Below are 12,368 nucleotides of genomic sequence, written 5' to 3'. Positions count from 1 at the left end.
CATATCATGATACACAAAATCCTAGACGATATCTACTATCTGCTATATCTGTGTTTGTGTGTATGTTTGTGTGTGTGTATTCATGTGCTTGATAGTTTTGTTTGCGTGTGCCAGAAGCAGCAACATTTTTATTTAAGATTGATATACTGTGACTGTGTGTATATGTGTGTGTGTGTGTGTGTGTGTGTGTGTGTGTGTGTGTGTGTGTGTGTGTGTGTGTGTGAGAGAGAACAAAATTTTTGTCTTTTGCACGGTAATTTATTGACAGTAATATGTGACTGTGCCTGTGTTTCTGTCTAGGTCTGCGTGTTTGTGTCTGCGTGTGTGTGTGAGTGTACGCATTTATGTACACAAAATACACACACAAACACACATGTTGCTCGCATTGTTGCTCGCATGTGGACGTCCGTGTCTGCCTTCTGTCTCGCGTGTGCTGCGGAGCCACATGCATGTGAGCCACTTAGCGCAGAGGCTTGCTGGCTGCTTTTGTTTCCAGAGCGTCTGCCCGCTGCCTTTGGGGCGACGATGTCATTGCTGTGATTGACATTGAAGGGATGCTGTCCCCAGCAGCTCCTCCTGCTGTCAATACACAGAGCCGCTCGTGAATCAGCTCCTCCAGAGACTGAGGCGGCTCTGCAGACTACACACATTACTCCTTTCATCTATCATGTGGCGCGCCGGATCGGTTGATCCACTGCTCCGGTTTGTTTAAGGGCTTTGTCCCGGCATGACAATATCCCCAATATCTTGTCATATAATAACCTTAGTCATGCTGTTTTGGGTTGTTGTGCGAGCTCTGAGCCGCTGATCGTCGAGTTGAATCTCAGTGCACTAATCAGCTGGCCTTTTGGCTGTGTTTGTGAATGGGCTGAATGTGGTCAGCTCTCGCCGTGGGTGAAGAACCATGAGAAAGCAAAGCCGGGATTTGACGTCAGTGATTGGTTGTTTATGCGCCGGCTGAGCAGCTCTACTACGTTCGACGTCCTCGGCCGGTGTGTTCAGCCGATGACACAGAAGTGATTGTTTAATACGCTCCCACAGCTGCACGGTTCCTGAGCGTCTCTCTCTCTCTCTCACTCTCTCTCTCTCTCTCTCTGTTCCCTCTATCCCTCCTGTCTTCTTCATCTCTTTGGTTTCACACTCTACTCTCTCTCTCTCTCTCTCTCTCTCTCTCTCTCTCTCTCTCTCTCTCTCTCTGTGTCTCTGTCTCTCACATGTTGCCCGTGCAGTGCAAGCTTTCCCTCCTTCTCGATTTCCTTTCTTCCTCTCGGTCCCTGTCTCACTCTCCGTCTCCTTTCCTTTTTCGTCTCTCTCACCCCAAACGCCCGCCCCTCCCTCCCCTCCCCTCTCTGTCTCCAACTCCGTCCTTCTCTTTCTCTTTCTCCCTTTCTCAGCCGGCTGTGTAACGGTGCAGTGAAGGCAGAGTGACAGGGTGACAGCTGAGGTGATGGGGACTGGCTGAGGTTCAACACTGCAGGTCTTGCACACTTCAGCCGTGTTGAGAGCACAGGGAAGGCACTGGGCTGATGTGGCATCGTATGAACCGTGTTTTTGTTCAAGTTTTCAATTACAACCTCCCTCAAAGCCATCCTTAGCATGGAAAGACAGTTATTTTGTGTGATATGTGAGTGGTAATGACATCCCCGTAATTAACTGCCTATCACTGAACAAAGCTGATACGGTGTAATGAAGATTATAGACATTGCGACACGTAGACCTCCTGCACTTGCGCTGTGCTTTGAATCATGCATTCAGTATTTGAACAAAATTTAAATACACTCCCTTGACTCCCATTGCCCTCATGTGATGTGTGAGTTTTATTACACTGAATCCATAAATGTTATTCTCCTCGTCCGTGACCCAGTTTCATTTGGCTCTGGTTGAATATGGTGTATTCTCCTTCCACATGTTCGAGGCAGTTTGGCACAGGGCCGGGCGATATGGACAAAATCAAATGTTGCAATATCTTTGATGGAATACCTCAATATTGACTGTGACTGTATTTTAGAGATGACTCTTGGTGTATTTACTCACAAGAGATTTTTGCGAAATAGCAAAACAGCCAGAACAGTCAAATAAGTTCAGGAAATTGCCTCCTTTTGTTGTAATGCAGCCTTTAAAACCAGGAAAAAAAATGTTAGGATATTATAATATCCGAAATCCCAGGGGATATCTGGTCTCGTATCATGATATCGATACAATATCAATCTATCACCCAGGCCTAGTTTGGGAACAAGGCGCCGCTCCACCATCAGTATGACGCAGCATCAGACGGCTAAAGAACAGGAATGGGACTAAGCCCTGCATGGCTCCTGCCTTGGACCTGCAGGCTGTTTGTTGTGTTGTGGTTTGCAGCGTTATAAAATCAGTGTTTTTCTCCCATGTCTGCAGCGCTCTGACCAAGCTGTCACAGTGAGTCTGTCAGCTTGACAAGCAGACGCCACTCTGCATCACAACATGCTGTCACACTGAAGGACGTGGGAGGAGAGGTGTGTGCGTATGTGTGTGTGTGTGTGTGTGTGTGAAAGAGACAGACAGAGAGTTTGTGCAGCTAGAAGGCTCACGTGCCAACATTGACCCCTCCACGCTATTGTGTCATTAAGCCCAAGGAATGGCGGCTGTGCTGCAGAATAATACACTGAGACAATAGTCTAAAAATCGAGTCACATATTACATTGTCACCTGCTGTATCTGTCCTTGTGTTGTTTTTGTGTGTGTATGTATGCATGCATTCACATGGACAAACACCTGTAGCACAAGTACTTTCAGGACACGTGCGCACCCACATAAACACGCACATACACACACGAAATTGAACAGCTCTCCATGTAGCCACGTTGCTTCCTTTTACATCATGGCTGCTGAAAACACTGCACAGAAAGCAGAGGGATAGGCCACAAAGAAGGTGTGAACTTGTAAATTAAAAATCAGATGCTGCCTGCTTCTAACAACTGAATAATAGCCCAGATATTTGCTTACTTAAACTCTGATGAATCATCTTATGTGTTTCCTTTCATTGCTTTTGTCAGCGAAGGTAGCACTGTAATAAATCAGTCGCAAAAACATGAATAGATTTATTTTTATTTCTGACCAAAAAGCACATGAAGGCGAGCAAGCAGAGAGAACAATTTCTCAGCACGGAGACGGGTAAATTCGACATGCACACGAACGCGCCATTTCACTCATCATTGGACTTATTTTAAAACAAAGAGACAGAAGGAGAAACCAGATCACACAAGAGCGAATCAATAGCTTCAGACTGAGAGGCAGAGTGTTGAGGAGAAGACAACAGACAGGGTGGGAGTGAGAATATGGGGCGGGAGGGGTGGGAGTATGATTGAGTGGAGACTTCACAGAGGAGAAAGGGATCATAGTTTGCAGGTTGGGAGGTTTGATAAGGCTGTCACTGTTTGATTGCTTGACTATCCAACTTCTCAGCCTCTAAGACTAAAAAGTCACTGCCGCTATTTCACTTTATTTAGTGGGATCACTTGCCAGCAAGATGACCACTTCAGACGATGAGTTAGAGCTTCCGCTGTTGAGGAGTTTAGACAAGAGTTTTCGATACTCTCTGCATGCCATATGGAGAGTGTGAGGGCCTCCTTCATATGAGTGGAACCAAGAGTTAGAGAGAGAGGGATGGGGCTAAAGGAGGGAGAGTGATAGGAAAATAGATGGGGAGAACGGGGAGCGAAGAAGTCGAGGTGCAGCAAGTGGAGGAGAGGTAAGAGAAGATGGATGTTGAAATGAGAAAAGAGGCTCGGTGGGAAGATTGAAAAGGGGAGAGAAGACAGGAGGAGGGAGAGAGCACAACCAAGAGGGGATCAGCAGGAGGGATGAGAAGGAACAAGAGAGCGGATGAGGGATGGAGTTTGAGAAGGAAAGAGAGGATGAAAGACGATGGGAAGAGGATGGAAGGATGAGGTGAGACGAAGGAGGGGACGTGCACAGAATAGGGGTGGGGTGGGTGGGGGGGTGGGGGGGGGGGGGGTGGGGGGGTAAGGGAGCCTCATAAGTCATTCCCCTGAAGACCATCTCCTCTCCTCCACCCCACTCCACTCACAGGCATCAGTAAAAGGCTCTATAAATAGCTCGAACAGTGAGCAGCACGTTTCTTCAGTCAGATCGCCTATAAATACATGCAGCCTCTGTCACTTCACATCCGCCCCTGTGGACACGTGCTGCCCTGCAGCTCCCCTGCCTCCGATAGGGAATCCTCCACTGGAGACTACGGAGGAGGAGACGGCAAACATGCTGATGGAAGGCAAGGCCAAGATGCTTAGGACGGTCAGAATCTGTGTTGATATGGAGATGAGGGACATAATAATGTGGTGATAACCTAATAATAACCTAATAATAATAATGACTATCAAGTAGGGTTGGTCTCCATTGTCCTGTGAGGGAAATTGGGTTTGCAGCAATGTAAAAAAAAACAACAAAAAAAAAACATTTAGGATGTTTAAACTTGCTCAACCCTACTGGTCCCATTGGTGGGTTCGCTGTGCGGCCGAGCTTTGTTCGAACCCCCAGAACTCTATTTTAAATTCTAATGAAGACGCCAAGGGTTTTGAAAGATACCAAATACGTCCAGGCGAATTACAGGGAAATGTGTCTAAAATTATGCATAAGACATCTAGATATTTTCTATTTGATGTAATGGTGCAGCCATGAAACACTGGCATCTTTAATTATATATTAAATATCTACGTTTAAATATTCCACCCAGTATAAGTGTGATGTGGTTTCAGTGAAGCAGTGCAGCCAGCAGATACAGAATGTGTATGTGACTTTGCCATACAATATTGTAGCCACCTGGGTTATCTTGTGAAGGATGATACTACTTTTGCTCCTTTGGCACCCAGCCTTGTATTTTGAGACAGTGTGAACCAGGAAAAAATATCAATGGGTACAGTAGATGGAGGTACACTAAAAGAAATAGGCAATAACAGTCACAATGCACAAATAACGTAAAACCATCCCTGAAGTTAATAACACTACACAGTGACGACATGATAAACAATACACAAAAAAAGTTTATTTTCTAACTTTGAGGCCACAAAATGACGTACTCCACTGTATACATTCACAGTCAGATTGCAAATAAAGAATAATTCAATTACAATTCACAATTCACATCTAAGAAAATAACTTTGAAAATAAGAACAAACTGTAATGATACATTGTTGGGTCTGAGCCTGATGATAATGATGATGATGATGATGAAGAGCAGGAGGAGGTTAGTGAGGATGCCGACGATATTGGCAGCTGTTCACATGAAAGACGCAGAAGGAGGACGATGATATTGTTTGTCATGACGATGGTGAAATTGGATTAAGTGGCAAACATATGATTTTTTATTATTGTTTGATCTACTGTGTGTGGGTGTTTGCGCATGTGTGAGTGTAAATGTATATGCACATACTGTATGCATGTATATATGTGTGTGTGTGTGTGTTTTCCTCTGTCACATTGATTATTCTGTTTGTGTGTTGAGATTTAATGGGCTGAACTGATAAATGAATAATGGGTGCGTTACACACCACTCTCTGTTGAGGTTGTGTGTGTGATCAAATGTGCATGCTTCTGTGTGTGAGAGAGGAAAATGAGAGACAGGGGAGAGAGAGAGGGAAAGAGAGAGAGAGAGAGAGAGAGAGAGAGAGAGAGAGAGAGAGAGAGAATTACACCATCCCCTGGGGACTCTCTCCTTAAAGGGGTGATTTGCCTGCTGGCTTGCTCTTGTTAAAGGGGTGGCTGACATGCTTTGATGTGGTTCTATGCTCCCTGCAGTTTGATTGGCACGCTGGATTAATGTTGTTCCACAGATGAAAGAAACTGCAAGGGAATGATATGAATTTTGTGAAATGAAAATAGCAAATATTGAACATGATTAATGAATTGGTTATGTTTGCTAAGCGCTTTTCATGTTAAGCTGTGGACAGGTGTCATCTCATCGCTTTTCCTCTCCTCAGTGTGATCCTCCCACTCAGCAACTAAGCAGAAAATGAGGTTCTTCTCGAGCCTTTTATATTTGTATTCCTGTCTCCAGTTAGCCCTCCACACCGCTCCGCCTCCAGCCCGTCTCCCTCTCTGCCTCTCCTAAGATCAGGGTAATGTGCAGTGATGGGCCAGGTGCCTCGTGAGCAGCCCGTCTTGTGATGGTCAGTGTGTGCTGACACCTCCGAGAGCTGCTCTCGCTCCACTGTTTACTCTGGTCCGTCATTTCCTTTCCACACACACACATGTGGTGCTCGCTCACGCACACATGCACATATATGCACTGTAAGGCTACCCACGGACTGCATGTGTGTGTTGTATGCATTATCATGGCCCCCGCGGTCACCTTGCGTCAGTCAGTGCTGCAGACTAATAAAGGTGCATTTCAGCTTATCAGGGCTGATTTCCATCACCACGCGAAACAGCTCAGTCCAGGGGTAATTTTTCAACATCACCTAGCCACTCGCTACGCCAGACATCGATCCACCAAGGAACATAGTTGTCTTCACAGCCGCTAGTGGACCTGACAGACAAACACTCTCGTGGCGGAAACTCAAACAAACAATCCAGACTAGCAGTTGTTCTAACATTAATTAGCTGTATTTATATGAGACTGTTATTCATTTGAGAGGTTTTGCAGCCAGCCAAGAATCATTTATTGTCATTTTTACTCATTTTTGCTCTCAAACTGTGTAACTGTTTGGATTTCAGTATAGTCATGTGAATGCTAATTGGAGTCTATTTCATTCAAATGACCATATGGGTAACAAGCACATATAAAACAAGACAAAGTTGTGTGATAAATGAGTAAGGAGTTTTGCCTGCCCTCCAACACTTTAGAGAATCTTTAACCAAATGCAACGTGCACAGACTTTGTTTTAACTAAATGAGCAGATGCTGGATGTGTTATCATTAGCCCTCCATTCCAGTATTATCAGTCTGGAAAGTCTTGCACTTTATGAAACATTATTGCTAATTTTCCATACACTCAAAGAACCTTGTGTACTACAAAAATCTGCCATTGTCTCTTAAATCCAGCGAAGCTGTAACTGAGCTAGCAGCCCAATCTCACAAACGTCCTACACACTATCTCACTGCTGACTGCGGCTAGACGGAATCTGCGGGGGCAGAGCATCCTCTAGCCTCCAAGAGTGATTTACATTGGAGAGAGGTGACATCCAACTCCCCCAATCCTCCCAGGCTGCAACCTCCACTGGGGTCCAGCCTGCCTGGTTAAACGCAGGCTGAATTGCTCTGAGGTAACCAGGTGTAAGCTCTCAGCGGCCAAGCTGTGACGGTAATTGATTGATGAAGCATGAGGCGGTGAGAAACATGGACCTGCAGCCCTGCAGACCAAGAGGGCTTGAGTTAAGGACCTCTGAGAGTGTGACTAGTGAAAAGGCTGCGTATGCAGAACGACCTTGTGCCAGATCTGACATAAATATTATTTTTATACGGAGAACGTAGATGTTCCAGCTTGTTGCCATGGCAAGACTGCGTTGCCAGGCACTGACGTGTTGTCGTGGTAGCAGACACTCCTGTCAGAGTGTTGCCATGTTGCGTCGGTGCATCTGTAATCTGGGCTTTGTAGTGTAAATAAGGATGCCTCTGTGTGCTCGATCATACCTCTCCTATAGAACTGCTGTCACACTTCACATGGGGCGGACGGGGCGGGGGGGAGGGTGAGAAAAGGAGCAGTGAATAAGAGTGAGATGGGAGACCAAAGTGCAAGACGGCGCTTGAGGGAGAGACAAAAGAAGAGGGAAGGATAACGAGGGGAAGAGGGAGCGGATTAAAAAAGACAGAGAGGGAGTAATGGGGACAAAGAGAGCCAGCAGAAGAGCAAATGGAAGAAAGAAGCAATGAGGCAAATTGGACAGGAGAGGAGCCAGAGAAAGAAACAGCGATAATAGGGGAGTGAGGGATGGAATGACATCCGGATAGACAGATAGATGGGCAGATAGACAGATAGATAGATAGACCGAGACAGACACCATGAATGAGACAGAGCGAGGGGCAGTGTGTGTTTGTGTGTGAGGGCGCAACCTGTGAGGTGGTGGTGGGAGACAAACAAACACAGACAGTCCACATATCAAGATTCTCCGCTGTCGCTGCTGTGGTGCTCTGCTCGCTCTCTGCTGAAAGGGATGCTGGGTAAACAAGTTCAGGGGTTTGGAGGACAGCATATTACTGCCTTGGTCTATTTTTTCGTTTGCACGTTTGCAATATTGTGCTCGGGGAAAACAGTAATGATTCAGATCCCGATTCAGATGAATGACAAATGCATTTATATCCAGACAAGAAACACGCCTCTTTCCACTAGATTCAGCAACACTGACTCTCTCTGTTTGAATTATACATATATTAAGTTGCACATACAGTACATTAAAGCCTCAGGGATAGGTGTGCTATCAGATCTGTGGCTGGATGGGTTAATCCTGGACTTCCTCAACCAGTAAACCGTGGGATTATTGTGCAGGAGCCGCATGCCTTTAGGGAGGTATTTATAGTTCCTGTTTTATTCTGTTTTGATGATGTCACTCTCTGTAACTCACCCTTGCTTCATGGATGGATGATATCGTTAAAGGACCATACCAGTAATTTTGCATTATATATAGAATGTATATTTTTCTCTGCTAAAATTTTCCCAAAGCAAGCGTGGCATATTTTAAAACTCCAACATCATTTTTCCTATCTTTTATCCAGCCATTGCTTTCAAACTTTCCTCACACCAGTGTTACATCACCATAATAAAGTCATCATAAATATAAGTTTAAAGCAGCAGCACTGTTGTGTTTTGGGGCGGAGTGAAACAGTCCCTCCGCCGGAAAGTAGTCCCCAGAGAAAGAGAGAGGGAGTTCTGTGGTTTATGAGTGCTGACAACGTTGTTTGCCGGAGAAGCAAAACATTATCAGGTGGGTGTTTCAACCAAAAAACCTAATTTGAAAATCAAGGCATTTTGATTATATCTTTGATTATATCTCTTTAGTACGCCTGCATGATTTGCAAAATGGTTTGTCACCATGTGGGTAATTTGTAGTAAATGAGCCAAACATTCAAAGTCAGTGGTATGAAATCCCCTAAACAAAGGCAGGGTTTTGGGATTTATACTGTGTATGCACTCACTGAGACACAGAACAGGAAGCACAGGTCTCAGACTAGAGAGTGGATAAAGTGTCGGCATGGTGTTTATCCACTGTTCATCATCGGCTTGTTCACTGAAACTAACAATCACATTGTACGGTTGTCTCAGGTACAGTTAATTAAAAGCATCTAAAAATCCAAAAATGATAGGAGCAGGTAATGGATCTCCACAGGAAAAAAAAAAAATAAAAAATCAGAACTGTTAGTATGAATACACAGACACATGCACAAACATGTTTTATTATTTCTGAGGGACATGAGACTGCATCATTTGACCTCCCCTCCCCCATCCCTGATTATGATAAGCAGTCTATTGATATTCTATTTTTAGTTGTGAATCTCCGCTCTCCTTTTCCCTCTTGGTGACTTCCTGTCTAATTACGCAAACCTTCCACACACACATGCGCGCGCCCTCTCGCACGCACACACTCGCGCGCTGTTATGTATGCACAGCAAGCTGGACTGTTCATGCTTTTTTCCCCCCTCCGCTCTCTGTCTCTGTCTCTCTCTCTCTCTCTCTCTCACTCTGTCTCCCTCTCCTTTGCTGTCTGTCTCTCTGTTTTTTTCCCCTCTCTGTCATTCTTCCACTCTGTCAGTGTATTATTTAGTAAAGGTCTTTGTCCTCTTATCGTCCGACACACAGCCGAGTTATTTCAGTATTTCAGTTATTTTAGCCTTTAGCACCAAATGGACTTTTCTTGTCATGTTTCAATGTAATCTCGCTCTCTTTCTTTCTTTCCCTCACTCTCCCACACTCACACACACATATATACAGTGCACACACACACACACACACATAGGCCAGTTATGTGAATATATTTTGCACAGCTCAATCCTCGTGGCTTGAGGCTGTGTTGGAGAGTGTCTTCACACCCTCATGGTAGCGGTAAAGCTTTTCTGTGCTACTATAGATTTAACTCACTTAGACATTTAAACCATAAATCTCCACGGTCCTCATACTCACAGGCTCACATTAGAGGGGTTTTGCTACACTGGCTGATCTCATTGCGAAGTCGTCTTTTGGCCCTGGGCCGAGTTTATTCTTTATTAGCAAGAGCACGACATCCAATCAATAGCCAACAACAGCGGTGCGTGTGGCTCAGGGGAAGCGTTGCTACCTCTTCTCAGTTCGGTACACTGCCGTTTTTTAATTTGAGCACCTGTGCAGCTTGTCCTGCTCTGTTCAGCTCATTTATCAAAGCTCTACTTGGGATTACCATTACTTTTTTTTTCAGGAATTGGGGGAGAAAAAGAGAGAGAGAAAGATCACAGGGAGTTGAAGGAACAGAGAGAGTTGCAGACTCACTCAGGTTGCTTCCATACATGTATTTTGCTGGCTCAGAGACGCCGCAATTGATGTTGCTGACCGTGTGGCAGCGTTCATTTGAATAAAAGCTTCATTTCACAGTTTGGCTGTCACCGTGGGGGAAAGGAGGGGCAGGAGCTGAGAGCAAGGGAGTAAACGAGGCAATGTGCAAAATCGCTCGGTGTGGAAAAGTGTGAAAGGGAAGGAAAAAGGAGAGGAAGCGTTAGCTTATCTTGAGGCCAGATAGCCGATCGATATCTCCAGCTCAGATCCAACAAGATGGTTTTTGCCTCTCCCTCTTTCACTCTCTCACTCTCTTTTGGTGTGGCCAGTGAGGGAAGCTGTGGGAGAAGGCCATCGGCAGGTCATCAGTATTCCAACAGGCTGTGCCTACTCTGGTGTGGGCAGCAGAATAATTTTGTTCTGATCTTACAGATCAATATCTGTACCCGATGGAAGGCGAGCAGCCCCGCCTCACTGGCTGAGGTGCTGGCCTGCAGTCCAGACCGGCTCCGTCGAGGCAATGTATGGGCTGAACACGCTGCATTCTCTGGACAAACTGTTCTTGCCAGATTAATTGAGTTTAGCGTACAATTTAAGTCATGAACTGGGCCTCATTTCGCTGATGTATGAAGCTTCCTGACTTAAGCATTTCTTTTAGGAACTGTATCATTGAACCTCAAATCCTAATTGGATGTCTTACGTATCTGTATTTCTAATTTCAAAAAGCGTACTAACAAAGGCATTCACTCTGCTGGCCTGTGGATATATATGAAGGATACCACAGATGTGCAGCAGAAATTGTGGCAACATATTTACTCTTTTTCATTTTTCTCACGAGGGCTCATAAACAGTCGATTCAGTGCTGCTTAGCAACCAGCCTCGATTATGGTTGGTCAGTCATTTATGCTATGCCCAATACATTTACAGCTTGTCTGTCAGAGGCAAAGCGTGAATGGACATGACCTCATGAGTACATGGATGTGAGTATGCACACACACACACACACACACACACACACACACAGGTATCCCAGGTAATATGGTGGTATTAGGGTGTCCTATTGTGATATGGAGATGGAAAAGACAAACACTCCACTGGATACACACATATGGACACTAACACACAGACTAACGCACACACACTCGCACACAGATGCAGTATTTATTACCCATATATATGTCTGATTCGCGCTTATCATTTCCTGGCTCATATGATGTTAATAAGCTGCCATCCCTGCTCCCAGCGGTGTAATAAACACAGTGGAGTGTGTATAGGAGATCCAGTGCAGGCACACACCGGTGACAGCTGATCAATAGAGATCCAATGATGAAGATATCACACCCTGGGGACAGCTGGACGATCCTACACTCCAGTAGATGATTAACCACCACCTACTAAGTGTGTGTGTGTGTGTGTGTGTGTGTGTGCAGTGCATGTGTTTGCAGTACATCCACCACCTGCTGTTATTCTCTGGATCTCCCGCGGTTCACAGTCCAATTATGATAGCAGCAGTCACTGAGGGTTTCATACCTTTCCATTCATACCTGAGCACACACACTGCATTGTTGTATTGTCTTCACCTGCCGCCGTCGCTTCCTGATGACCTTCTGAGAGCGGTTGATTGCCATTTCAGACATGTACCGACCGCAAAGCTCATGCTTGAGTCACATCTGACGAGCATTGTGGGAAATGTGCAGCCAGATCAACCCGTTTTGCTTTTGTGCAATATCTGGCCTAGTCCTGGGAAAAAACACTGACAGAGGACTCCCTCTCCATCCCCCCGGCCAATGAGTGTTTTCAAGCATGATCAATGGAGAAGAGGAATCAACAGCCGCGGACTCCAGAAAGCTGGAGTTGAAAGTCCACTTGGCTCAGACACAAACACGGCACCTCATTAAACAAGAAAATCCCTCCGCTGCCA

General features: G+C 45.4%; 1 protein-coding gene across 1 annotated transcript in view; it reads left to right on the top strand.

The window, feature by feature from the left end:
* LOC115360223 (membrane-associated guanylate kinase, WW and PDZ domain-containing protein 2-like) overlaps positions 1-12,368 on the top strand; it is a 77,941-nt gene that overhangs the window by 22,841 nt on the left and 42,732 nt on the right. The window lies entirely within an intron of this gene.

This window comes from Myripristis murdjan, chromosome 6 (assembly GCF_902150065.1).
Source record: "Myripristis murdjan chromosome 6, fMyrMur1.1, whole genome shotgun sequence".
NCBI lineage: Eukaryota > Metazoa > Chordata > Actinopteri > Holocentriformes > Holocentridae > Myripristis > Myripristis murdjan.
Note: the sequence above shows the minus strand (reverse complement) of the source record. Positions and strands in the feature narration are given on the sequence as shown.